The sequence below is a fragment of the Dermacentor albipictus genome, chromosome 1, assembly GCF_038994185.2.
Source record: "Dermacentor albipictus isolate Rhodes 1998 colony chromosome 1, USDA_Dalb.pri_finalv2, whole genome shotgun sequence".
NCBI classification, from domain to species: Eukaryota; Metazoa; Arthropoda; class Arachnida; order Ixodida; family Ixodidae; genus Dermacentor; species Dermacentor albipictus.
Genome location: NC_091821.1, coordinates 212600393 through 212627905, shown reverse-complemented (window position 1 = coordinate 212627905; position 27513 = coordinate 212600393). Strand labels below are relative to the sequence as shown.

The window sequence follows — 27513 nt, the reverse complement described above, 5'->3', positions numbered from 1 at the left end:
AAATAAGCAAAGCTTTAAGAGAACGAAATTGGAGTGGCGAGCAACCCAATGAGACTGAGGAGTGTGTCGGAAAGCAAAGAAATGGGGGACTATGAGCAAAAAGAGAGAGAAAGAAAAAAAGAAAACTAAGACTTCTCTCTCCTGTCGTATAAGGATACGACAGGAGAGAGAAGTCTGTAACACAAGAGGAGGCGCGACGAAAATTAGCGTTTTGTAGCTACCGGCTCATCAACATGAGACATTTGAAATCCGCCGACGCTGGCCGATTGGTGCCCATCGGGGCGTCCGGCGAAATTGCATCCTGATGGGAGGAGCAGCGCGCGGGCCTCCCAAAATGGGACTGCTTGCGCGGAAGCGCGCGCGGAGAAATTTAACGAGAAACTAGATCAATTCTCGCTCGTCGCGATGGCGAAGCCATAGCGCGCGCTCGCTTCGGCGCGCCAGGTCATTTGGAGCTTTTGCACCTCTTCAGTACAAATGCCGCCTCCCTCGTCCCGATTTCTCGCAGTGAAGGTCTGCGTTATATTCACGGAGGGAGATAAATCGCGAGCAAAACTGCTGCTGTGTCGTTTTCAGCCGCCAGGGCGGCGCACGGGCGGGCGAATTTCGTCGCGGGCGTAAAAGCATAACGACGCACTGCTTCGGCGTAAAACTTTGCCGACTCACAGTTTTCGGTGCGGCCGATCAGGACGCGTAATAGCGTACGCGAGTCTTTGGTTAACTTTGTACATGGCGTTTTATGGAGCAGTGCTCCCTCCCCCAGCGCACCCTTAGGTCTATCGTACCCGCGTCGCGGTATCTGTTCCTTCGTTTACTACACGGCGAAAGTGGCAAGAAACCAGACGGAAATGGCGGACTTTTATGGTAGAGTCATGATTCCGCGGTGATAGGCATATGCTCGTCGACAGGGCGTGCGGCGATAATGAGAACAGGGAGTGCCTTCAGAAGCAGGTGTCTCTAGCTGCAATCGCCGATGCGATGAACGGAATTCTTATTAGCAAACGCAGTTGCCAAACGAGTACGGCGTGCTTTAGTTTTACGATGCAATGAAGGACACGGCGAAATGTTCTACAGGAAATTAAAACTATTATGTTGAGGCTACATTCTTTGAGGCGATGCAGTAATGAAGGTATAGGTAATTGGAGGTTCAGAATGTCGTGTTTTGAAGAGGGGGGAAAATGCGCTAGGTCCGCAGGGATGCCGTTATCGTTATACGTAATAGGACATTTTCATGGCGTTCCCCCTGTCTCTGCGCCAAATTGGCTGTCCAGCACTTCTTCGTGTAAATAGTTATTATTGCGGATATTAAATCAGAGGCTCTAACGTTAGGAAGCGTTACAATGCTTGTGGCTCTCCCAACCTGCCTAATTGGCAACACATTAAGAGAGTTTAGTCTCTTATGACTTTTATTTATCTTTCTCTCTTAGGAGAATTACCGTAATATAAAGGCACCTAAGTGTTGTTATTTCATTGAAGTGCTTAATTAAAAAGGCTCTTTCAAAGTGTAGTTGCTATTTGGACTACGTGGACGACATAAAAAGAAAAATATTTTTCTCGCACTAGTGCAGCTTTTGTAGTGCCCCGGCCTCAGTTACCGATTGCAGCCCTTTTATGCATCTTCATCCGTATGCTCAGTGCTTATTCTGTGCCTCCTTTTCTCTTTCTAGTTCGCCTTTCCTTTATTGCCACTGTAGAGTAGCAAACCGGATTCTCGTCTGATTGGCCGCCCTGCCCTTTGCTATCCTGGCTCTCTCTGTTATCGATATGGTAAGGAACCACTTGAAAAATCTCGTACGCAAGAACTTTCTGCATAGTCTATCGAGGTTTCGCCGGTTCATGCTTCCAAGAGTGACAAGCTGCTTTAGTCGTCACTTCCACGTGTCCCTTTTTTCTTCTTCTTTCCAGCAGACTGGAGCCAGTGCCTATGCGGTGGCAGCAGGGATTCTCCACAAACCAACCGGTCGCCGTGGGAAAGCCTTCTGATGTTTCTCTCTCGCTCGCTTAATCCGTCTAGAGACATTTTCAGGGGCCCAAATCGCCGTCCTCACTCGGTTCGTTTTCTTGGTCACTTTGGCTTTATTTTTGTTGCTTGTATTCCCGGCTGCCTCGATAACTATTCGTAGCCGTTGCTGTTCCTCAGCTTGCATTCGTTGGTCATGGCCCCTCAGTCAACACAGCTCATCCGGCTAATAAGCTGCCGCTTAACACGTTTAAGGAAGAAAGCTGGACTGGTTGGTGGTTATTCGTATAAGGGGACATCACACTAGATCATAAAAAGGGACACAGACAGGAACATAAAAAAGGCACACCGAACGCTAGCGTTTGGTGTGTCTTTTTTCATGTTCCTATCCATGTCCTTTTTTACGCGCTAGTGCGATGTCCCCTTATACGAAGTTTAACACGTACCTCCATGGGGCCAATTCAAGAACGACGGATATTTCGAGAAGCTTCCGCTAAGAACAAGTGGAATTTTGAGCGAAATTGCAAGTTTCCGCGTGCTCGTGGAGGACTAGCATATTAACGAGGTGTTCGTAGCAATGTTTACTTGCTCGTAGGCGTGTTTATTGGCTAGACTGAGAAATTGGATCACCTAGCGCTTCTTTAGTGTTCACATGGGTAGAACAAAAAATAATTAGAGAGGTCTGTGTCTCGCTCTGCCAAAACCAACGCCTGCAACGGCGGAGAGCCCTTCTGCCAATGACTGTTGGTGATGCTCTGTTCTGGAACTGCCGAACACTCGGCAAGCACGGCACTTCGCCCCGCTAGGACAAGGTTCAATAACATTGCTTCGTGCACTCAGTTGAAAGAAAACTGTCACGTTATGCACATCAAGATGATGCGCCTCGAAAGAAACACGTGCCAGTACATTATGTACCCGGAATAAAAGGTGCAGATCGCCCACGTGCCAGCACAGCAGCTGAGACACTCTCTGGTGAAGGTAAAAGACAAACTTCCCCACAAAAAAAGTTTCCAGAAGTAATATACACTATCCCTTGCGCAGAATGCGATTGTGTTGATGTGGGCGAAACCGGCAATTTCGAGCAAAAATTACAAGAGCACCGTTACGATTGGAGGAAAAAGAACGTTGCGTCAAACGCACTGGCCGGACACACTGAAACGAATAATCATTGAATTGACTGTGACAATGCAAGAATCGTCGACAAAGAAATGAATTAGACTTCGCGACTTCATCCTGAATATTCGATCATCCAGACCTCCTCCCAACTCAGCTCACAATCAATCGCAACGACGGAAACTTTCCACACGGGTATGCACGGTGTTTACGTCACGTTTTGAAACTAACAGAAACGCATTTTCTTCTCGTTCGCTCTCATTGTGAACAGAGCAGAATTAAATTTTTATTGCAAATTGAGGTCTGCTCTTCGTGAGGTCTGCTGTCACAGTCCGATTCCGCCGCAATTCGGTCACGTTTTGAACTAAGCGTCGAATTCACCATCATGAACGTTGCTCTCCAATGAATGCGGATTATGCTTCTTTTATTTACAGTAATCTTTAACTTATTGTTTATCTATAATTGTTGTAGCACTAGGCACTATTTCTGAATGTCGCCCAGCGGAACATTCTCCCTCTTGACGCCGCTCTAATGCTCCCGCTTGACGCGTCAGCGGCATGCCGAAGCAATGCGTACGAGGCTATGCGAGAGAATGGAAAGTTGGGCTTGCTTATCCTGATGTATAATTTGAGGTTCAGCGCAGAGTGCACCGCTACTGTTCGTCTTGTTTCTAGTGCGTATACGTTTAGTGAGGCTGTACGATCTTCGCCACCGCAGAAACATCGCCATGTTTGCGGTTCTTCACCGTGAAGACTTATAGAAGCACATTTTCCAGTGTAATCGCTAGTGCTCGCGGAAGTTCTAGAAATTACAGCGATTTTGTCATCGCGCACGCAATCTGATTACACGAGGCTTAGTGGCAACATAAATAACAGATAGAATCAGCGATAACATTCCAGAAACCTTGAGCATTTGCTAGCAGGTGAAAGAGGGTCACCGGGAAAGATATATCTAGGCACTTGAAGGCCGGACCCTGGTGGACCCGTAGGGAATAAAGCATCGTTTTTTTCGTACGTGAGTCCTCAACCTAGAAGTGGCTGTTCAACTACCGGATCCCGGCAGACTCTCACTTTATATATATATATATATATATATATATATATATATATATATATATATATATATATATATATATATATATATATATATATATATATATATATATGTCTGTGTGTTTATTATTCGATAGCAATACCACCATAACGTTATGACTAAGTGCATAAATCTCTGCTATATATGAAGAGATCAATGTACGTAGTATCTTGCTTGCAGCCGTGGCTACTATAAGAAAGCAGGAGAGCATGTGCATGATTATAAAAGCAAGAATAATCGTGGAATCGACTGACTCATCGATGCAGGCATGCCTTAATCGAATTAACAAACGAAAGTGCGAGGCAAGAGGAGTCGGAATGGTAGAGCAGCTTGTGCCGAATACTACCGCCTGTAGCTACTTGGGGCACGCAAGAAGGAAGGAAGAGCACAGCCTGAAGTACCACCAAGCAAGGGTAGGAATTCCAGCCGCCTGGTGGGCGGAAAGACAAACAGCAGCAAGTGATGATGACCTTGAGCTGAAGAAAAACATTCCACGATGCGACGTGTAGCTCCGAGGGAAGACGGCATCGCTGATGGATTGAAGCCGAGTAACTTAGATCAATTCTGTGACGCGGGATGATGCTCGAGACACACGCAAAGAAAAAAAAAATGCAGGCAAGAAAAAAGCGGAGCAGCCCCAGAGCGATGCACGCGAGGCCCAACTCTCCGCAGCCAGCACAACTTCCTGCTGCAATATTTATGTGCTTGCGCTTGCGTGCTCTTTCTCTGTTTAGCTTGTGAATACGGGAGTGCACAACTCACACCGACTGTTGCTCCCAGACGTATAGCACACTATACCTCGCTCCGCGCGGCTATATTTCCTTGGCGTGCCGTCCAGTTTATTTTGTTTTCTTTCTTTCTTGCATTACTTGATGACCGGAGTCCATGATAGCTCCGGTTTTCTGACTATCCCTTTCATCACTTTCGATTCATACATTTTGCAACGGGCATCTTTGCGTTTAATATGTTATATCTTCATTTGAGTGGTTCGCTATTTTTACCGCATACCTATAAGTCAAAAGGCTACTGGATAATATCCACTACGTGTGGTGGCTGGAATAGCCCTCCTGGTAAATAAATTCTATGCTTTCACGTAGCAAAACCGGGACATCATCAGGAGACACGCCGCAGTGGCAGGCTCCGGATTAATTTTGACCACCTGGAGTTTTTCAATGCGCAGCCATTGCACGGCATACGGGGCATTTTTTCGCATTTTGCTCCCCATTGAAATGCGGCAGCTGCGGCCGGGATTCGATCCCGCGACCTCGTGCTTATAGTAGCGCAGCGCCACAGCCGCTAAGCCACCGAAACAGCGGCTATCCCTCCTATTCTACAGAGGGCTGCCTAGCTGCACAGTTTCCCCGAGCATCGTAGCTGTGCTATCGTTTTCAAACGAAACATCTTGGGCTTTTAAAGTAAACATGAAACCATCCGCAGCAAGGAAGGGCTGCAATTATTTTAACGCTGCGTAATAAACGTACTAAATTGTTCTCTTTTACATGTGTAGGATCATAGCTTCACTCAACGACTACAGAATGGAGGTACTGCTCGTCTGAATTCAAGTATCATTAATGGTTGACAGCTTCTGCTTGCGATAAAGCCCAGCCGTTTTAAAGTCACAGTGCAAACATTTTATTGAGTGCTCAATAACGTGAAATGTAGGCACAATTTGTTCAAGTGCAATGAGCTAGATCACTTCTGGCAAGAAAGAAGAAAAAAAAAGAAGAGAAAAATCGACAGACGAAATGCGTATTTTCATAAACGCCTTCTGCAGTCCGTAACGCTTCTAGTTAAGAAAGACCTATACAGCTTAACTGCGGTGGTATTCATAAACGCAGACTGCTACAAATGCAACTGCAAGGGTCGTTTGCACGTTCTTCCAAGCAGGCGGGTAAATCGCCTCTACAGCTGCTCCTACAGTGAAAACAATCGTCGATTCTTGAGTGGGAACCAAGTTCTAAATAGCACACAATATATAAGAAAATTAAGACAGGCATAGCACTCACATAGGAGGGCATGGACATTTCCTTTATTTCCCGAAAATTGCCTAACATCCACCGTCCTACATCCTCCGCGAGTAAACAACTTGCTAGCATTACATAGTATATTGTGAAGCAATGGCTATAACTTCTGGCATGTTTTTTTTTATTGCGCGTTCTGTGATTTGTGCTTTGAACAAGGCTTTCAACGCCAAACGCCTTTTCTCGCCGACGCTCAAGTGGGCGCCTTGGGACTCCCACTCTCCACTACGTTCTGAAAATTATTGGATACGTCTAGCGGTTTGTGGGAACTTTAATTACTGACACAAGAAGTTCGTTGCAGCGGCGCCTTCTGCCAAGCTGGCTAATGCGTGTTTCATATGGATTAGCAACTTCATTAGAGAATAGTCTGGTGCATGTTTAGTACCTACAAGCTGCATTAATAATTCTTAAGCTACTGGAAGGTTATTTAGAAGAGAAAAAGAAATGCTGCCACTTGAATACGATGACCTTAAACAATCATGCATTACTTTCGTAACTATGTTAAGCTTCAATGTTTTATTCTTTTATTTTATATACCAGAAACATTATCTTTATTTATTCTATGGTAAAAAAATAATGATTCATTAGTGTGCTTTTAAACAAACTTCATTTGTGGAGGTCTTCGGGCTCATTACTGTCTTCTTGTTAAGGGGAGGACTCAAAATGGAGGTAGATGGAGTCGACCGCCTCCCCCCTGACTTATTACGTGCTCTTGCACCGCATTTAATAATAATAATAATAATAATAATAATAATAATAATAATAATAATAATAATAATAATAATAATAATAATAATAATAATAATAATAATAATAATAAACTAATTTCAGAGTAGCTTGTGTATCCAATTTGCGGTAAGAAAGTATTCAGCATATCATGCGGGTCTATGCATTTATATGTTTACCCCCCGCCCCCCTCTCCCACAGAACGGCATACTTAATAATTCTAATAAAAGAAAGAAAGAAAGAAAGAAAGAAAGAAAGGAAGAAAGAAAGAAAGAAAGAAAGAAAGAAAGAAAGAAAGAAAGAAAGAAAGAAAGAAAGAAAGAAAGAAAGAAAGAAAGAAATTCAGCGCTGGTGGTAAAAAAATAAATAATTAAAAACAGGTCGCTGCCGCCTTCTATTCACCTCTGTGCTGACACATAAATGTCCCCCCCCTCTCCCCCCCGGAACTGCTATAATCGTCATGACATTCACTTGAGTGCCGCCGTTTACATCATTGTATTTTCTAGAAAACATTGCAATCTAAAAGACAAGACACACGCGTCTCCGTTGTCTAGACCCCAGTAAGCTTGTGCGTTTGCGTGTACGTGTCGCTTAATTTTAGTATTGCGCGAACATTCATATCTACCCTGCGCTTTATCTCGTTTTCACACAATCCACGTTAACGTCGCTTCCATTTGCGCTCACGGAACAATTGCTACTTTAGAGTACACTTAAGAGGACGTGTGCGAGAGTGCCCCTTCCTCCTCCGTCCGCCAAAACGCTTTCGGAATGCGCAGCCTCACATGCTGAGGAACACGCCGGCTACACAGGGCCGCAGCGCTCCGGGCGTTAAGTCTGCCTGAAGAGTTGCGCAGCTGTTGCTAGCGGCTTTTGTTTGGAGAAGTGCCGGAAAACACAACGTGCTCTTTTCTCACTTCCTCCCCACGTTGGCTCGGCTTTGCTCGCGGAACGCTGGGCGCTGCAACGCAGGAGGCCCGCGAGCGCGTCGAGGCGGAGACGACGGAGGGGAGGGTCGGCAATCGCGTGGGAGCCGGGGAGGAGGTGATGAGCAGTTTAGGGGACTCGCTTCCGGTAGTAAACGGTTCGTTTCATGACACTGAAACGAGCGCCTAGACTGGCCAAATTGGAGCGCCTAGGAGACTGCCGCCCCATCTCCACCTCCTCCGCCCCCCCCCTCCCCCCTTTCCACCCCTTTCCCGCGTGGCGTTCCTTTGTGCTCTAGCCTCTTCCGCCGCTGGAGCGAGACGAAAAGAGAAACTAAATTCGAGTGGTAAAGACCGGAGCCCACCGTCCCGCTGTAACCTCTCTGGCGCCTTCTTTTTAAAAGGAATTGCTACGCTGACGGACCGGCTGAATTGCTAGCGGAAAAAAGGAGAAACGTGCTGACTTGCCCAAAGAAGGGACCAACAGAATAATGGAGAAGAAAGTAAGCGACGTTACTAGGAAGGCGGGAATGATCATCCTATCACTGACGGTTTTGAAGAGAGCCGGAAAAAACATTTTCACGGTTTCATTTTTATAACAACGGGACGTCTAGACCTGAAAAAAAAAGCGCATTCATGCAGTGCGTAGTAGAACTCATGTAGTACGCAGCACGAGCCGTGTATGTGTGCCTCTTTTTCTTCTGTATCATTGGCATAATCCTGCTCTCCCATTCACTGCTTAGCGAGGCGGTCTTGGCATCTGCAAGAATGAAATGAAGTTTAAGTCTCGTTGCAAGCGGAAACAAGGTTGGTCGATCATGTGGTGGTAAGACCCTACTGAGGAACGTGTAAACACCATAGAAATCAGGAAGGAGTGGGAACATGAGTGGGTATGATTGTGTGAAATGCAGAAAGCACTGCACATGCGCGAAAATGATGAAACCGAAATAACAAAAAAATAATTAACATCAAAGTAATGGGTCTATGTCTTCGTGACGCAGTCGAGACACTAACGCACCATTCCTGCGTTTTTTCTGCGACGTCATTCCAAACAGACCATGTCTTGTAGCGATTTGGTAGTCATTCTCTGTGTGCTATATGTATTAGTCATATACTTATAGCAAGTCTATTAGCGATTCCGTTGACTGGTTGGTAGCCTCATCTTGTACCTCCGCTAGATAAGCTCTTGCTTCTCAAACATTACCCTAAAATGCCGCAGATTCTTTTTTACTGTTTTATGTTCTTACCTTGATTTGCAATGGCAACATATTAAGAGAATTCTAACGCTTCACACCAAGCTGACCTGAACAGACGGAACTATGAAGGGGTAATCTTCAATGCCCACTTCGTCGCCGTGTTTTCCTATTCAGGTGCTTAGAGGTGCCGGGCTTTGGGGCTCATTTGCTACATCTGGTAAGCTGCAACGCTGCTTGTCATCTAATGCAGCGAGGCAAGACGTAGAAAAGAGGGACGAGGGGTCACAACTCACGAGTGACGCAAACGGGGGTGATGTCGGAATGTTTACGTTGTCAAGAGTATGGCTTCTGTAAAGCGTGCTTTTCTGCAGCATGACCAGTTGTGCGAAAAAGCCGCACAAAACACAAGCGCGAATAGGATTGTTTCAACAGCAGCGCACATGCCAGAACACCAACGCGGGCCACGCCAACAAAAGCCGACAGACGTGTGTTTACAGAGTTAGAAGTATTTGGGGTGAAACAAGAAAAATTAGCACTTCATTGCTGTACTCAGTAAATCGGTCCGAGTGGAGTGGCACGGAAGCACACACTGCAAGTTGAGTACTGTTGCCTGCCCGCTTAGTTACTGCGCATTAATAATAAGGACGACTCGCGCAATAGCGTCATACCCCGAACAGATATTTCGCACTTTACTCTGACATGTCGTTCGCGGAAGCGTTTCGCCGGGAAATATAGCATAACGTTTTGGCTACTGTCTATGGGAGTATACTTAATGCCCGGAAATCACTGCGAGGGAGAACTCGTGCCCTACCTTTTACTACCAATGCATCGCAGTTGCAAAGCACCACAAAGACGCTTATGTATTTGATTAGTAATCACCACGGGAGCAACGGGGTTCACACCGTAGTGACATGCGGCGCACCTCAACTGAACCACAACCGTTCACCAACGTTCTCTTGAAAGTGCTCGGCAGGAATCGTGGCCATGACTTGCGGTAGCCCATCCTGCGCAGTATGAACTGTTGATAACAGGCCGTTGTCTGCGACGCAGTTTAGACCCAGTTATTAGACGAAGCTGGTGTAAAGTCTTGTATTTACGACGCAAACAGATCGCGGCTCCCCATAGTTTAGCCATTCTCTCTGTTCTGAGAATTCCTTTGTGTAGAAGATTTCAGTAAGGAAGATGGCACTACCTGTGTCTACTATTCCTGTAATTTGTGTTTTAGCGCTAAAAGCACGAAATTCCTCACACCATTCGAATCATCGTAGCTCCACTGCAATATTTTTTATTTACTTGCAGATCATGCAGATCATGCAGATTATCTGCAGATCATGTTACAGATCCAAGCAGATCAAATACAGAAATTGATAACATAGGGTCAAAGACAGCAAGTAAATACAACAAGAAGAGCAACAACAAAAAACCATGCCGCATCACAATGCGTTGTCAGTTCTTGTGTCGGCGAATTCCACTCTCTAATGCTACGCGGGAAAAAGGAAAATTTGAATGTGTCACTGCGAGCAAAGTAAGCGGTTAGGGAACCGGCTTGATGGTGACGCGTTTGGTTAGAAACGATACATAGGGTGCAGGATAAAGCGCCAATGTTTTATTTATTAGCAAGGAATTAAATTCTCGACGCATATTTTTTCTTGTTTCAAGGAGTTGGATACTGTTATTTTTCATTAGCTCACACGGTGAATCGAACGGTGAAAATTTTGAATAAATAAACCTTCCGGCTTTCCTTTGAATTTTTTTCAAGTTTTTAGTATTGGTTATAGTATATAGATCCCACACCACGCATGCACACTCGAGTTTAGGGCTGATTAATGAATTACAAGCCAGTAGTTTAACCAGAGCGGGGGCTTTGGAAAGTTTATGCCGTAAAAGACATAGTTTGCGAGAGGCGGATGAGCAGATATTTTCAACATGTGAATTCCAGGAGAGATTGTTAGTTAGGGTTACACCTAGGTATTTAAAACTGGAGACTTCATGTAAGGGTGATTGTCCGAAGTGATACCTGCGATTAAAAAGAAATGTTTTGGTTGATACGCGAAAAAAAGCTCGTTTTGTCTTCGTTTAGAACCATACCCCATTCATGGCACCATGCTAGGATGTTAGTTAAAGAGTTATCTAGGCTTTCTAGTGATTAGAACATGTGATGTCACGAATCAGCACGCAATCATCCGCAAACAAGCGAATCTCTACGCCAGGAACAACTGTGTGGACGATGTCGTTAATATGAACAAGAAATAATAAAGGGCGTAGTACACTCCCTTGAGGCACACCAGCAGTAACTGCAAGACCGTCCGACTCCTTTCCATCAATTGAAACATATTGCTTACGGTTAGGTAAATAGTCCGAAATCCAGATAACTAATATTTCAGGAAGGTCAATAGTTTTTAGCTTCAACATTAATTTATGATGATGGACTTTATCAAAAGCTTTGCTAAAATCCAATAATATGAGATCAACCTGGTCATTACTGTCTAGGGTAAGCGCGACCGAATGAACAATTCTTGTTGATTGGGTTACTGTTGAGTACCCTTTACGAAAACCATTCTGAAATTTGGACATAATAGAGTGCCGATTCAAGAATTCATTTATCCGATTAGGAATTACGTGCTCAATTAATTTACAGCATGATGAAATTAGAAAAAGTGGGCGATAGTTAGTTAACAGCAAACGATCACGTTTCTTGGGTACAGGAACGATTAGGGCAATACGGATGCGTGCTTCGAGTTTGTGTGATCTCTCTTGGCGACAACTAATGAGCGGCAACTCGGTGCTCAGTTTAAGACAATTTCTCGGGTCTCGGTGGTATTAGGCCTAAATATCATGCCATTCGCTATCATGGTATCAAGAAAAACCCAGAGAATATCTGTTTTTACAGCAAAGCTGTACATGGCTAGGTTCTGGGGAAAATTTCGTGCGCCTATCGAGCCGTGTAAATCGAAAATTTATCTCCCTACGTAAGCCGATCCTGAAGATAGTGCAATATCGGACTGATCCGCGGTGGAAGTGAAGCAGTCTTTAAGCACTCCGACAACTTGCAAAAATAAGTTTAATATCTTAGGTCCAAATCCAACCCGTATCAGGTATTAAGCTGATGAGAACAGATACTACACTTTTACCCGCGTCGGTCATGTCTGTGTTCGCACTGACCTCTCTTTGTCGGCGTTCCAAGCGCTTGCGTATCACCTTTGCTTTCCTTGCGCTCCTCAGTTATGGCGGTCCCGTAAGCATGCTACCCGCCAGGACCGCGAGGCGGAAAAAAATGCGAACCATCCATGTGGCCCCTATCCCGCAAACTTGGAAAATTTCACCAGAGCAACGGCCAGGTTTAAGAGGGAGTTTGTGGTGCACCAATTTTGTGTGGCTTGTGTTGTGTGTGACCGCTGGTGGATTTCGAGTGACCTTTTACAACCATTGCTGCAAATGCGGGACGTCGACCAACGCACGATCGCCTTGGCTACGGTGAAGCAGTACGCGGCCTTGGAGTGCGGTGAAGTGCGTGTCTGTTCTCCGTGCCGGGATTTGTTAGTAAAAGGCGTCGTGCCGCGTTTTTCACCAACACATGGGCATGTATACCCCCCAATGCTTCAGCCTCTTCCAAGGCTCAACATCGTGGAGGAGCGACTAGTCGCGACTCGCCTTCCATTTACGTGCATACGGTATTTGACGCACGGCAATGAACAGTTCGCCATTAAGGGTCCGACATACACAGCTTCGCTGGTCACCCACCTGCACAGAGTGGAATGGCTCTGAATTTTCTAAGACTATTAGTAACGGACCACTAAACTGTTTCTGGCGTTTGTATTTGCATGAACACTTTGAAATGGCTACGAGACGCTATTTATTTTCATCTTTACGTACTATTTTATTCGAGCCCCTTCGTAATTTAACTTCCTTTACTGGAATAAGGGGTGGTACTTTTGCGTTTAGCCACTCAGAATGCTGTACTGAGGATCTCTTGCCAACAGGGCCAAACGCTGCAAACTCTCTGCGAGTGGCACGGCGACAAAATGATATAAAAGTTTCTTGTTTTAGGTCAAAATATGGAAAAAAAATGATAGGTGGAAATGGTTCATCCCTTCGGCTTCTGCATCATGGTTATCATAAGCGCTCAAGAAAAATTCGTTCATAACTTACGATGTAAACAGAGCTGTTCTTGTTGTCTGTATGAGTTTGTGGGTACATTCTTACACAATAAGGATGATAATTTGATGCCCTGCTTTCTACCGCCACTCATCCACTTAATGGTAACGCCGTACATAAAAGAAAGAAGAAAATGAATAGGGAGGATAGCTTGAATAAATGATCGGTTGGCTATGCTGTACTAAGGGAAGAGTAGAGAATAAGAGGAGAAGGGGAAGGGTAGCATCAAAAATGAAAGAGAGAGAGAGAAATAACCTGTCCGGGCATGCGCTGTGAGGCGCTTTACAATGTTCATAGCCGTTCATACAATTCCAGTGCTTATGAAAAATACAAAAATAAAATAAAAAAGATAAGAAAAAAAAAATGGGTGGGTCCTATGTTGGGACGAGGGTGCCCAGTGTGCCAGGCGTGGTGGAACGTGCTGTTATTTTCGCACAATGGAGCGAGAACACTTGCAGTGAAAGAGCGGCATCGTCTCTTAACACCCGTAGGCTTCAAATTGGGTACCACTGGCGATTCTAATGAGGGGGCATGCGTTTGTGTCTGATACCCCACGCCATAGGTGACATAAAAGCCACGCGTGCTAAGCTGCACGGAAGGAGGATATGTAGTAGGGATTCAGGGAACGAATCCACTGGTTTGTGAAGAGAGCCGAATCACACTGGTGTCACATGCAATCGTGTTAACGTTTTAGCTGCTGCATTCGCGCCACAAAAGAATATAGCAATGCTGTTAGTATTGTCATGAGCAGATTGGCTGGCTGCGCCTGATTGGTCATTTCCAATGACACATAACTGATGCATACTGCGATACAGAAAGTGTCCTAGCTGCACAACTGCGGCGGCTTTGGAGCGGAAATGCCAACGCACTTAAAGCGTGAATCCTGTATGAGAAGCTTATCGGGTATGCATTCAGTACATTGCCGAGAGTGCAGTGCATGGCTCTCTTGGCACGAAGGCAAAGCGAGTAGTGATTCACTGAGGTCATCCAACAGACGGAGAATGAAGACAGCTCATCAAGCTTGAGCGCGTACTGATTACTGACCGTAACCTACTAAAATTCAAACAACTAATATCAAACTGTTTTTGCTGAGAATCACGTTAATATGCCGCCCACACATCTGCACCCGTCTATACAGGGTGTTTCAGCTAACTTTAGCCAGAATTAAAAAAAAATATATATGCCGATGCACTCTAAGACGATACAACCAAATGCATGTTGATAACTTTTTGTGTAGTGTGTCACGCTATGTCTTGTATTTTGCCTAATTAGAAAATTAGTCAAGAGTAATTAACCAACTTTTGAAGCAAGGAGGTTAGGCAAGAAAATTCAAATGAGAAAGTTGTAGAGCGCTTTGCAAAACGTTCGATTAGGCAGTTTCTAACTTCCTATCTATTATGTATTAGTGTTTTTCAGCTTACTGCGGCTGCCCTCGAAATAAAAAAAGAAATAAATACCACGTGACATACCCGTTTGCGCACCATGTTTGCAGCGCTCGCAAACTCTCCGCGTACACACGAACGTAGCATCTAGCAGGGCGTGCTGCTGCCCCTTAAAAGGCGACAGGGCAGGGACGAAGGCGTTGGCTGTGCGATTTACGCCAGCGACGTGCTTCCCTCGCGGCGGTTCATGATAGCGATAAGCAGACGCAGTGGCAGCACACCCGTCTCAATGATATGTTCGTTTGTGCACGGAACGCTTGGGAGCAGTGCAATCACGACGCGCAAGCGGCCATGTCACGTGGTATTTTTTTTTTTGTGTAGTTCGCGGGCATCCGCAGTAAGATGAAAAACACTAATACTTAATAGATAGAAAGACACAAACTGTCTATTCGGACATTTTGCAAACCGCTCTGCAACATTCTAATCGGAATTTTTTTGCTAGCTGCGTTGCTTCAGAAGTTGGTTAATTAGTTCTGACTAATTATCTAATTAAGCAAAATAAAATAGCATGACACACTACACTACACACAAAAGTGAAGAACATGCATTTGGTCGCGTCGTCTTAGAGTGCATCGGCATATTTTTAAACTCTGGCTAAAGTTAGCTGGAACACCCTGCATATGTGTGTGTGACGTTTATGTATGTTTATAATAATTGTTACTTGTTACGCGTTCAGGTATCAAGTTTGCTAGTTTTCGAGCGTTCTGTGTACATACGATTTCTGTGACATCACTTTCACGCAAATTGTCATCTCGCTTCACGCTGACTATGCTCTCTGCTTCTCTTACTGATGTCGCCCCCGTTGTGGAATGCCCCTCAAGGGGCCTTTAATGGTCTAATAAATGATGATGATGATGATGATTTATTAAAAGCTGGCACACCGCAAGCGAGGCTGCAGTTCGTAAATGTAATTGTCAATTATGAGAGGATAGAGATGAGAGTTATGCATGCCAAAGTAGGCGGGTCACTACACAGAAAAAGTGGACATGTCTACAAGAACTGGGGTGCTGTAACGTCTCCCATTATGCGTTCTAAGAACTCTCCCATACTTTTCCACCTACCGCGGTCATGTGCTAATTGTGGCCATGTTGTCCCTGCGAATTTCTTAATCTCATCCGCCCAGCTAACTTTCTGCCGCCCCCTGCTACGCTTCCCTTCTCTTGGAATCCAGTCCGTAACCCTTAATGACCATCGGTTATCTTCCTTCCTCATTACATGCCCTGCCCATGCCCATATTTTTTTCTTGATTTCAATTAGGATGTCATTAACTCGCGTTTGTTTCCTCACCCAATCTGCTCTCCTCTTATCCCCTTAACGTTACACCCACCATTCTTCTTTTCATAGCTCATTGTGTCGTCCTCAATTTAAGTAGAACCCTTTTCGTAAGCCTCCAGGTTTCTGCCCCGTAGGTGAGTACTGGTAAGACACAGCTGTTATACACTTTTCTCTTGAGGGATAATGGCGACCTGCTGTTCATGATCTGAGAATGTCTGCCTAACTCACCCCAGCCCATTCTTACCCTTCTGATTATTTCAATCTCATGATCCGGATCTGCGGTCACTATCTGCCTTAAGTAGATGCATTCCCTTACCACTTCCAGTGCCTCATTACCTACCGTAAACTGGTGTTCTCTTCCGAGACTGCACCTAAAGACTGTAACGTAAAGCTATTCCAATATGTTTCTATTCTATTTCGGCCATTAGCACTTCACGATTGGTCAAATATTTTCGGGCCACACCACTGTATTCGTCTGTCATGCGACGTCATGAAAAGTCGAGATATGATATGATATCTGGTATTAGGTGTGCGCACTGATTATGCATGATTAGGCGTAACAAAACAAACAGTTATTTCCGATTCTACGCCTTTTTCCCCATTAGCCCTCCGTTATTCGTCAAAATGTTTTCGGACTGCCCCCGTTTCGTCTGTATGTCAAGCGACGTCATAAAACTGGTAAAACTCAACACGTCAAAGTGACATCAAAGTGGCGCACTAACGATACATTAATATGCCGAGCAGAACTCAAACTGTTTCAGAAATAACGGAGATAAAGAGCTCCGTTCTGAAGGAATAGAAGATGGCTGCCCGCCAACCGCTCTGGCACTGGCTACTCGGAGATGCCGGCGAGACAGGATTTATTTGAGCATAATATATTTTTTTTTGCGTGGCAGTATTACGTTTTAGAGCCCTTTCGGCACGTATACGATATCACTCTGCCAACTCCTCTTCGCTGAGGACCCGTTGTATATTTCTAACTCCCCGTTGCACGCCGCAGCGATTTTCGACCAGCCCGCAAGTTGCGCAAGAGGAAGTGGACCAATCGCTGACGCCGGCACCGCCCTCCTCATCCAGTTATCTATGTGTTCTGCGCTACCTCAAACTTACCGAAACCCTCTCGCTTCTGCGTGCTCTTGGCCTGTTGTCAGTCAATTATATAAGAAAAACCTGTCAAGGTAGGCGATGCTATTCGCTTTGAATGCAAGCAAAAGCGACCTCCTGTAATCGAAGAGAGCATTTGGTTTGACTTTTCAAACAACGCTGCAACTCACCGCCCGATGCTTGCGTCGGCGGCTACGTAAATTTGACGTCAGAACATTGGAATAAAATCAGAATTAAAAATTAAATTTTGGGGTCTTACGTGCGAAAACAACGATATGATTGTGAGGCACGTCGTAGGGGGGGGGGGGGGGGGGGGGACCCCGGATTAATTTCGACCACCTGGGGTTCTTTACCGTGCACCCAATGCACAGTATATCCGGGGGTTGTTGCACATCGCCCCCATAGAAATGCGGCCGCCGCGGCCAGGAAAATGAATATACGGCCCCTCTAGTACAACGGGATACTTGGAACACATACATTAAGAATAATAATACAGCGCGCAATAACATAGGGCACAGAGAGGCGGACACGAGACGGGCGCGAATTTGCAGCTGAACTTCGGCAGGGAGAAGCTCCACCCTAGAAATGTTCTGCACAGGCAGGTGCGACAACCATACTAGGTCACGTCAAAGATAATGTCGTAAGGGAGGTCGCGGAAGCAGTTTACAGTTTTAAAAATAAGAAATTATGAAGAACTAATCCCACTTGCTATGCAATAATGTGTTTAGCATGCTTGAGAGGTGGTTATTTGTGGATGAATGCTACACTATGTGTTATGGGTGGCACTGACTTTACCACTGCGCCTTAGCCGTACGCGCGAGCCGACGGGTACTTCGAGCGGCACTTTCTCAATGACCAGTTCGGAATCCCGTGCAGCGTCTGTGATCGCCTCTTGTCACGGTGTCTGCGACCACAGGCGCAGCGTTTCAAACGATAAGTTCTGCGTCTCAGACTAGAGGGGCAGCGCCTCTACGGCAGCGTCTCAAAATGCTAGCCGTCAGGAGGAGCGAATGCAACACCGCTACCTTACCACCATACCGCCGTGTTGTAGCGCATGGTACCAGTAGTACCGGCAGTACCAGCGGCTAGTAACGCCGGTACCACCACAGAGTGGCACCTTACCACCGTGCGGTTCTTACCGCTGTCTTAGAGAGCACTATGTTAGGGCTCAGCCCACGAAAATCATTAGACAGTCATAAGAAAACGCGGTTCCCCCCCCCCCCCCCCACCAAAAAAAAAATGTTAAATGCATTGAAAGTATGTGTGAGTGTTCTCTCGAGGTACTTGACCAAAAGGGTGATGGGGCTTCTTCTTAACGTCACTTGATTTTAGCACTGTATAACTTGACAAGTGTTCGCCAAGTTGTCGTGATTGCGTTGTCGCTCATGCATAGAACGTTTTCGGGGATAGTACTTCTTCTCATTTCAGTTATACGTGTGCACCAGTCCCACGTCCACCTCTTCTGTGTTCTTTTTTCTTGCGCGCCGTTTTGTTGTTCTCAGTGGGCATGTCTTTAAAATACCAAAAAGGACAACGACGCCGACAGGCAAATTTTGAGGACGCTGCCAGGCGTAGAATTCATGCTTCATATTGAGAACAACTGGAACGTTTCATAAGCGCTGCGCACAAGCACAAGCGAATTTCAGTGTGAAAGCTTATTCAGTAATCAAAATAAGACTACCATGCAGCCCAAACTATGTAAACAGATCCCTGTGAATAAAACGCGCCCGCCATTGGTACGCCAACACACTAAAGTATACCGCCTACGACAATAGCTCTTTTATGACACTGTAGAGAGAGTGCTTGAATTTTGTCCGAACAGCATCAAGTAAATATCGCAATTATTCTCGATAACGGAAAGGAAAAGTAGCACGAAGATGGAATGAAACGAAGCATTTCAGCCAGGCGTAGTAACAAGACGCTGGCGTTACAAATGTCGTGAGCTCCTGAGGCGACGTTTCCTTCACAGCCCTTGAAACCAATTCGCCAACAAAGTACGCCCAGGGCAACGCCAGATGCCTTTCTGAAACAGGGACTGAGCTACGAGTACACTTGCTTAGAGGAAAGTTCTTTTTCTTTTTCTTTCTTTCTTTTGCAGTATTCACCCTTGCTGCCCGTATCTCCTTCAAAAATAATATCCTGAGAAACTGCGAGAGAAATGCCGATATATCGAGTTGCTGCATTTTCCACCGTTTTATTTTTGCAGAGAAGCTGGACAAAACAGGAGACGGAAAAGGGGACGGCCCTAACCATTTCTAAAATCCGCCGAAGTAATGCAACCACCCGTGGAACGCCCTCACGTAGTACTTTAAGTTTATGTTGTTACGAGTGGTTTCCACGAAGTTTCCACGAAGGTCTTGGTTATAGCAGACAGACGAATGGCCTTTCAATTAGGCTTTTCTTTTATTTCATTTTTATTGTTCGTTTTCAGGCACGACCCCTACGACTGTCCGCGCTCTGCTCCTTCTAAGCTCGCCGCATTGTCCAATGACTCAATGGGATTTTTTTGTTAACGCTCGAATATATGTTTCATTGAGCTTCAATCCGGGTAGATTCTTCTCAAAAGAAAACGAAACACGAAAGGCGATGTTAGATGTTGATTCTTCTTTGTCACCTTTGTTCTTAAGCTCGTGATACTTCTGGCTCTTCTCATTTCCTTCGCCGACATTTACATCTGCAGGCTCACTATGGATCTGCCTGTGGCGTTTGTTGACCAGGGTTGCTGAGGTAATCCAATAGGCGGCTTTGTTGCCAAGCAATATCGTTGACCACGTTTCTTTATAGGTTGCCATGACAGGCGACGTTTTTTGTAAATAGCCTGCCAGGTCACGAGGCTGGCTACACTTTCTTCGTGAGTGATTCTCCTGTGACAATCACTGAGAGGAACAAGACGATGCCATCGCTGATGGAGCGTCATTTGCCTCTTATGCTGCAGCTTTTCTTTCTGTATAATACGCTTTCTGATTCGGCATCACACAGAAGAAAAATTAGGGCACGATTTCCTTAGGATATGCAACACTAATTCAAACCTGTGGTGCATTCAGTGGTCCATAAGTAGTAGCAAACATGATAAAGAACTTATTAATCACGGAAACTCTGCCAAAATGTCGAATTTAGCATCATTGGTGGGGCCGCCGTCATCAGTGCTTTCTTTCTATCAGTGACAGTTGAACAACACGCATAAGAGTCATAACAAAATGATGAATGTTCGTCTACTTCTTGTGGTTTTACGTACGTATACATCAGGGGAGTGTGTGTTATTGCGCACACGACGGTAGCCGAATTCCTTTTTGAATCCCTGCGGAAAGTACTTATAGCTGTACCGGCCCAGAAAAGCGGTCGCAGGTGCGGCATTGTTCAGATTTTAAAATTAAACTAAATTAGAGTAAGTTAAATTAAATTAAATTAAATTAAATTCACTTGTTTTTCGTGGCAAAACCAGGATGATGGTTATGAGGAATGCCCTAGGGGGGGGGGGGGGGGGGGCTCCGGAATAATTTTGACCACCTGAAGTTCTGTAACGTGCACCCAATACACGGCACACGGGCGTTTTTCCATTTGCCCCCAACGAAATGCGGCCGCTGCGGCCGAAATTCGATCCCGTGGCCTCGTTTTTAGCAGCGCAACGCCAAACCCGCTAAGCAACCACGCTTGGTGAGAAGTTTTTCGAAGGAGAACGACCTGCAAATCTGTCCGACATGAGAGACACGTGTCATTGACGTAGGCGAGAAGGTTGGGAAAGTCGTCCGGCCTAAGCCATCAGGAACAAACGCACGACAAAGGCGCCAGCCGGCGACACACTGAAAGCTTTGAAGAGAGACCCGCGAAGAAAAGTTGTGAGGTTGATTGACTAGCTACTGGAAAGACAACAAAACTTTCGTTGGGTCAAGTCCCGTGAACTTTTTCTGAATCAACAGTCAACTACCTAACCTGAGTAGTGGTAATCGATGATTTGACTGCGTCTTCCTGTTCTCTTCTTCACATTTCTTTAGCTCCCTACACTGCATGCAGATTTCCACAGGTAAACAGCACAACATGCGTAAAGAAGAAAGCGGGTGCCATGATTGAAAATGTACAGTGCATATTTGTAGAGCACTTCCTCTACAATTTACCTGAAAGGGACCGACAACCATCCGGAATGTGTCTTGACATTATCGTGCCCATGGAAAGATCGTGACTCACAATGATAGGAACAAGCGTAATTTTATCCTTTAAATAAGGAACTACATCTTTAAATGGGCGCTGAAACTCACGCTGATGACGATAATGATTTGTTGGCGTCCCCTTTGAAATCGGGCTGGGACAAATAGTCACCTAGCCTGCTTGATTTAATTAGGTATGATGTACGTGTTTTTCATCCTAGCATTTTTGAATACATCTCCTTAATTTTCTTTTTTCTTAAAACTTCTCTATCTACCTTGTACCACTACCTACAGGTAGTGGTACAAGGTAGGTACATGGTCGCATCATATCAATCTCTTTTCTGCTTTTCTTTTCACAAATACTCTAAACGTCTCTTGCTTATCTCGACTGCTGACCGGTTGATGCTTTCGTCCACCTTAAATCCAACCGCTTTTGGAAGGTGTACGTTGCGTACTGGTCTCGCATATTCCATGAGGATGTGCTCAGTGGTCTCCGGATTTCTTCTGCAAATTACACATGCCTCGTCTTGGGCAACCAGCTCTGGCAACCAACTCCTTGGGCAACTAGCTCGAACCTCAAATAGCAGTGTTATCGTAAAATGAAGGGGGGCGACACTCTTGGGCGAAGCGTGTCATTGAGCCATTGAACACAGTGTTCAATTCTAAATAGATGCACAGCCCTTAGTTCGTTGAAATGCTATATCTCCGAAGTCACAAAAATGTATATTTCCTAATATTGCTAATGATCTCTATGTATCGTCTGCAAATAGCTTTACAGAAAAGTGGCGTTGCTTGCACGCAAGGAAGCGGTTCCACCAATTAATGGAACGTCCCCGTGCAGCAAGCTTCCCGTAAGTAGAAAAGCAGCCACTGTACTGCATCGACTGTACGGAAACGGCATGTAGGTGTCTGCACGCCAGCCGACAGCGAGTTTTCGGAATGACAATAGTATCAGTGCAAAGTGCATCGCGGCCAGCATCAGGCGACTCGGTCAACTAAGCGCCGCTTAGCTTCCTTCTCTTGATAAGTTTACATAAAAAAAAGGAAGATACGCTGATGTCCGCGGTGTTATGGGTGGCGAGTTGTGTCGCAGTGCGCGGTCAGGCGCGCATGTCTCGCATCGGCAGCTCATGGTCGTGCTAAAAGGGTTGAGGGGTCGTTACTCGTCACAAAATATTCGCTGCACATCTCGCTTAATTCCAACTGCAATTACATTTTTTAAATAAAAAGACAAGTTATAAGTTACAGCCGATGTTTGTCTCGTTGTGGCCACACCTCTGCGCTCACGCCACACAGTTTCGAGATGGTCCGCGCACAATGAGGTAGCCACGGTTGCGTCTGAAATGCCCTCCCAGTGATAGAAACAGATCGGAAAGGTTATGTTCTTGCTATATGCATGCAACGGAAGTGATTGTAAATCCGGAAACACCGGAAAGCGCTGGCCCGAAAACTTGAAAGGTATGTACGCGTACATACACGCAAAGCGCGCAAAACAATCCACTTGAACAAACAGTCATCTGTTACAGGTCATGCTCTGCCGGCGTAGAGAGTGGTACTGGTGTACTACCCATTTTGAGCGTTATCCTAATGAAGCGCCTAGCTTGACCGTCAGTTCTGGCAAAACGACTTCGGGCAGAAGCGTAATGCGTGTGATCGTCTGTGGTTTCCACACGACCTGATTAAAATCGATCACCCCTAGAAAAGAAAAAAAAAAGGAAGCAGTAGATCCAACGAGTTAGAATCTACAAACAGCGAAGCTTTGTGTGAGTGCATAAAGAATTGGAACAGGGGTATTCTTTCCCCCGCACGGCCGCCGCCGCCGCTGCCCCGGATGCGCGGAGGCGAGCGTCATCTGGTGGTGGTGCAAAGAAGACAGCAGCGGTGACGTAGCGCGCGTCCTCCACTGTGATTGGTTGGCCGATTCGGCAAGAGAACAGCCAAGTAGCACCCAAGGCCACGAAAACCCGGCGTGGTTCGCGAAGAAAAGCTTTGCTTGTAAAATATGTTCAACCAGGGGCCCTATAACGTAAAACTATTCCAATATGTTTCTATTCCAATTTCCTGACGTCAAATTTGCGTAACCACCGACGCAAGCACCGGGCGGTCACCCATAGGGTTGTCTGAACAGACCAATCAAACGCTCTCCTCGTTCATAGAAGGTCCCTTTTGTTTGCTTGAAAAACGAATAACATTGCCTACACTGAGCGGCTTGTTGTATCTAATTGGCTGACAAGAGGCGAGGAGAACGCTCAAGTGGAGAGGGATTCACTAGGGCAGAGCCAGTGCACTGAAAACCGATAACCGGATGAAGAGGGTGCTGCCGGCGTCTGCGATTTGTCGGCTTTCCCTTACTTAGCTTGTGGTGGCTGGTCGAAAATCGCGGCGGCATGTAACGGAAGCTTAAGAATGACGCTAAAATTGACCCTCAGCAAAGAAGAGTTGGCAGAATGAGGTAGTAAACGTGTCGAAAGTGCTTAAAAACGTTACACGGCCACGCAAGAAGTTTTGTTATACGCAAATACACCCATGCTCTCCGGCAGGTGCGAGTAGCCAGCGTCTCAGCGATCGGCGGCAGCTATCTTGTATTCCTTTCGGAACGGGGCAGCCTGCGGCTATTCCGAAAAAAAATTCAGTTTTGTTCGGCATATTAATGCATCTTTATCGCGTACACGTCACTTTGACGCGGTGAGTTCGTGCGGTTTTGTGACGTCGCGTGACAGGCAGGGGAAGTGGGTGCAGCCCGAAAACTTTTTACCAATAGCCGAGGGCTAATGGCGAAAAGAAATCGAATCAGAAATAACTGTTTTTCTTTTTCTGTCAAATCTTGCATAATCAGTGTGCACACATCATATCAGATGGGGAGGTATTGCGGTTTTTGTAACGTCGCTTGACAGACCGGTGAAATGGGGGGTGGTCGAAAAAAGTTTTTGACCAATCGCGGAGGGCTGATAGCAGAATTGGAATAGAAAAGTTTGGAATAGTTTTACGTTATAGCGCCCCAGCTGTCGCATTCCCTCGAAAGCAGGGCAAGAAAGCTTCAGGTGCTGGCGTTTTCTTTGGCACGCAGAAGCGACACCCCATGACACACTTCTGGCCTGCTATTTCCTTTATTGTTTATTGATGACGTACTGCTATTCCCGCCAGAGATTGTTTCAGAAAGGGCACTAAATGAACAATGCAGTGTAACACTGCCAGAATGGGGGTAAAACTGAAGCAAGGAAGATCTTAACGACACATAAGTTTACATTTATATTAGGCTAACGTAGAATAAGTGATGGTAGCATCCAAGTTAGAAATTTAAGTGGACATTGAATGAAAAGTATAGCGTAATACAGCCAGAACAGAGGCAACATAAACCAACAACAACCGTAGAAGACAAATGCAACTATACATTAGAATAGGGAACTGCAGTCAATATCAACAACAGGTAGGCCAATTTCTGATCGTGTGCATACGCAATAATTATGGTTCATGACTCTGAAACAAATAAGGAATATTCAAGTAACAAAAAAAACGAACTTTTATAGTGACAAGCTTTGGTTATGGCAGAAGTTCAGCTGTTGCATTAGCTTACTGCCAGCGGGGCAAAAAAACAAAGAAATAAAATTTCAGGACAATACGCGCGACAACGGAATTCCTTTATGTCGTGCGTATATTTCTATGGGGCGATTCTTCAGTCAGCGATATTACCGCACTTGAAATTGCTGATTAATTGGTTCTGAATAAATTACGGAACAATTTGAGTCGTGCGAATGTGTTGCGGTTTCGGAACCTCAGTAATCTAGCTGCTCTTATTAATTTTGTCCACCAATTTTTGCTGTTACTCGTTCAAGACGCATCCGAATGCTTTTCTCTGCGCGAGTTGTTCAGTTCGTTAGTTGGAGGAAACCAAGCGGCTCTTGCGTATGCGTATTCATGCGCTGATGCGACCAGATGCCTAAAGGCTAGTACTATAGTTTAGTTCCTGGTGGAGCTTGACGAAGTCGTTTTTTGAGGAAGAGCAGTCGCTTTCAGGCGCATGAAGTGATGTAGTTAACGTGCGAATCCCTTCCTAGGTGGCATGTAATCATTAACACAAGGTGTTTAGTTCAAGAAAAGTGCCATGTATGAACTACTTCCGTGTAGGCGCCTTCTCGTCCAGCTCAATGTATACGCAATCGAGCCTAGCCAAGCCGAAGGAATCGGCGGCTCTGGTAGCATAAACATTAATAAATATCGTCTATATCGTATTGTGCTTCGATCGTTTCCATTATTACATCATCGGCAGCGCGGAAAGTGTAACCAAGCTCCTTGCAAACCACATTTTCCCATAAATTATATCAGTGTAAAAGGGTCGCACCATGGCGTATGGAAGCTGCATTGAAATTTTCGGAAGCAAATGAAGAAAATCATTACAGTGTCCCTTTACGATCGCATGTTTCAGTGTACTAAGCGCGATATATTACATAAACGAGAACACGATGGATGGCGCTGAGACTGTAAGAATCTCTAACCATATCAGCACTTTACTCAGTTGGAAATGTACATAGTAGCATGGAAACGCGGTATTATACCTTTACTGCTTGCTAGCTCGGATGCTCAGAATTACCAATGCAAATACAAATAGCGGATATCAAGTTTGCTTACTAAATTATGGAGTTCCACGTTCCAAAACCATGATCTGATAAATTTTGACCACCTTGGGTTTTTAACGTGCCCCTAAATCTGAGTGCACGGGTATTTTTGCATTTCGACCCCATCGAAATGCGACTGCAGTTGCCGGGATTTCATCACGCGACTTCGTGCCTGTAACAGCGCTACACCAAAGCCACTAAGCAACCACGGCGTTTGCTTATATAGCTGCTGCGATAGTTTACACCTTACAAAATGTTTGAACTTCGCCACTGGCTCGTGGCGCATGCGTCTGCATAAAATTATTAAAGGCTTCCCTACAACGTGCATACTTGAAGCTTGCGAGAAGGCTAGTCAGGCCCTATCGTGAGTGAAAGAAATGAAGACAGTGACGACGTATACGAGTTATGTAGCAACGAGAAAGTTGACGATCATGGCTATTAGTACTGTATGCATGACCAAAAACTGGTTTTGAACAAGTCAATTGGTACGCATAGAGAAATGTCATGTATTGTCATGACATGTCATGAAATGTCATGTATGTGACTTGGGTCAGTGACCTGTTCCCCCGTTATAGTCACCTCAAAACCCACCGCGTTTGCTCAGACGCTATGGTGTTCCTCCGCTGAGCACAACATGGATAGGATTCCCGGCCGCACCTGCAACAATCTGAATGCGGAGACACTCGTGTGTCGTGGTTTTGGTGCACGTTAAAACAACCCTAGTTGGTTGAAAATAATACGGAGATAACCACTACGGCGTTTCTGTTAGACCGCACGATGCGTTTAGGACATTAAACCGTATGATTTAATTTTACCAATGCCTATAAGCATGGGCGCTAGGAAAAACGAAGGCCGTACTGCGGCCACCTAACAGGCACTCGATACTGTGACCTCGCGTTCAACATCAACGCCCCAGTCTCTAAGCCACCGACGTAGGTAGGCTTTCACCCTTAGATTGTCTTCCGCTGTTCTCAGGCACGAAAATACCGCATTCTCACGTGTTTGGCTGCACACAAGCAGGAAGAGTAGAGGGAAATCGAGAAAAACATGTTCGCGCATTGCTGAAACAACGGAGGCCAATTTCTTAAAGTTATATAGGGAGACGAATGATGCGAGTGAGGCATTTGTTAGGAACGCTTCCGGATATGTTTGCCGGTCAACTCAACAGAATTTATGCATTTCTCAAATTTTGTTACGAAAAGGTCAGGCGAACGGATTTCCGCTGGCATGACTAGACGTCGCACGATGTAACAAAATGGCACTTCGCACGGCTGTGATACTGAACCTTCGAAACCGGGGCGTGAAAGAAAGAAGCATTATGAAAACTAGAAAGTGAACGTACGAGTGTAACGCATTCGAAGCAGAAAGAGAAATAAACTACCGGGCCAGCGCACGTCATCACAAAACTTGCTTCTGTCGAGACTAGAAAAGGAAACGACAGGAAGGCAATAATGGAACACGCAGAGACGTCGAGCAGGGACAAAAATAAGAAACCGGCGAGATGTGAATGTAGCGTGAAACTGAAAGAGCGAGTAAAGTTTAGAAAGAGGGGGAGAGAGAGAGCAATGAGGGAAGCGAGTAGAAGGGGTGCGGAAGGGACGCATGAAAAGAGGAATATCTCAAAGCCGTCAGAGATGGTCGGCTCCGCAGTGCCCAAATTAAGTTATCCGATCGAATTAAAAATAAAAGACGAGTGGAGCCAAGAAAAAAAAAAATTCGAAGGCCGCCGCGACGCAGGTCCGGCTCCTACA

The 27513-nt window shown here is 45.5% G+C and overlaps 1 protein-coding gene and 1 pseudogene across 3 annotated transcripts in view; both read right to left on the bottom strand.

The window, feature by feature from the left end:
• Positions 1–27513, bottom strand: part of LOC135915994 (protein O-mannosyl-transferase Tmtc3-like) — a 953411-nt gene that overhangs the window by 430752 nt on the left and 495146 nt on the right. The window lies entirely within an intron of this gene.
• On the bottom strand, positions 11996–12175 carry LOC135916004 (U2 spliceosomal RNA; annotated as a pseudogene).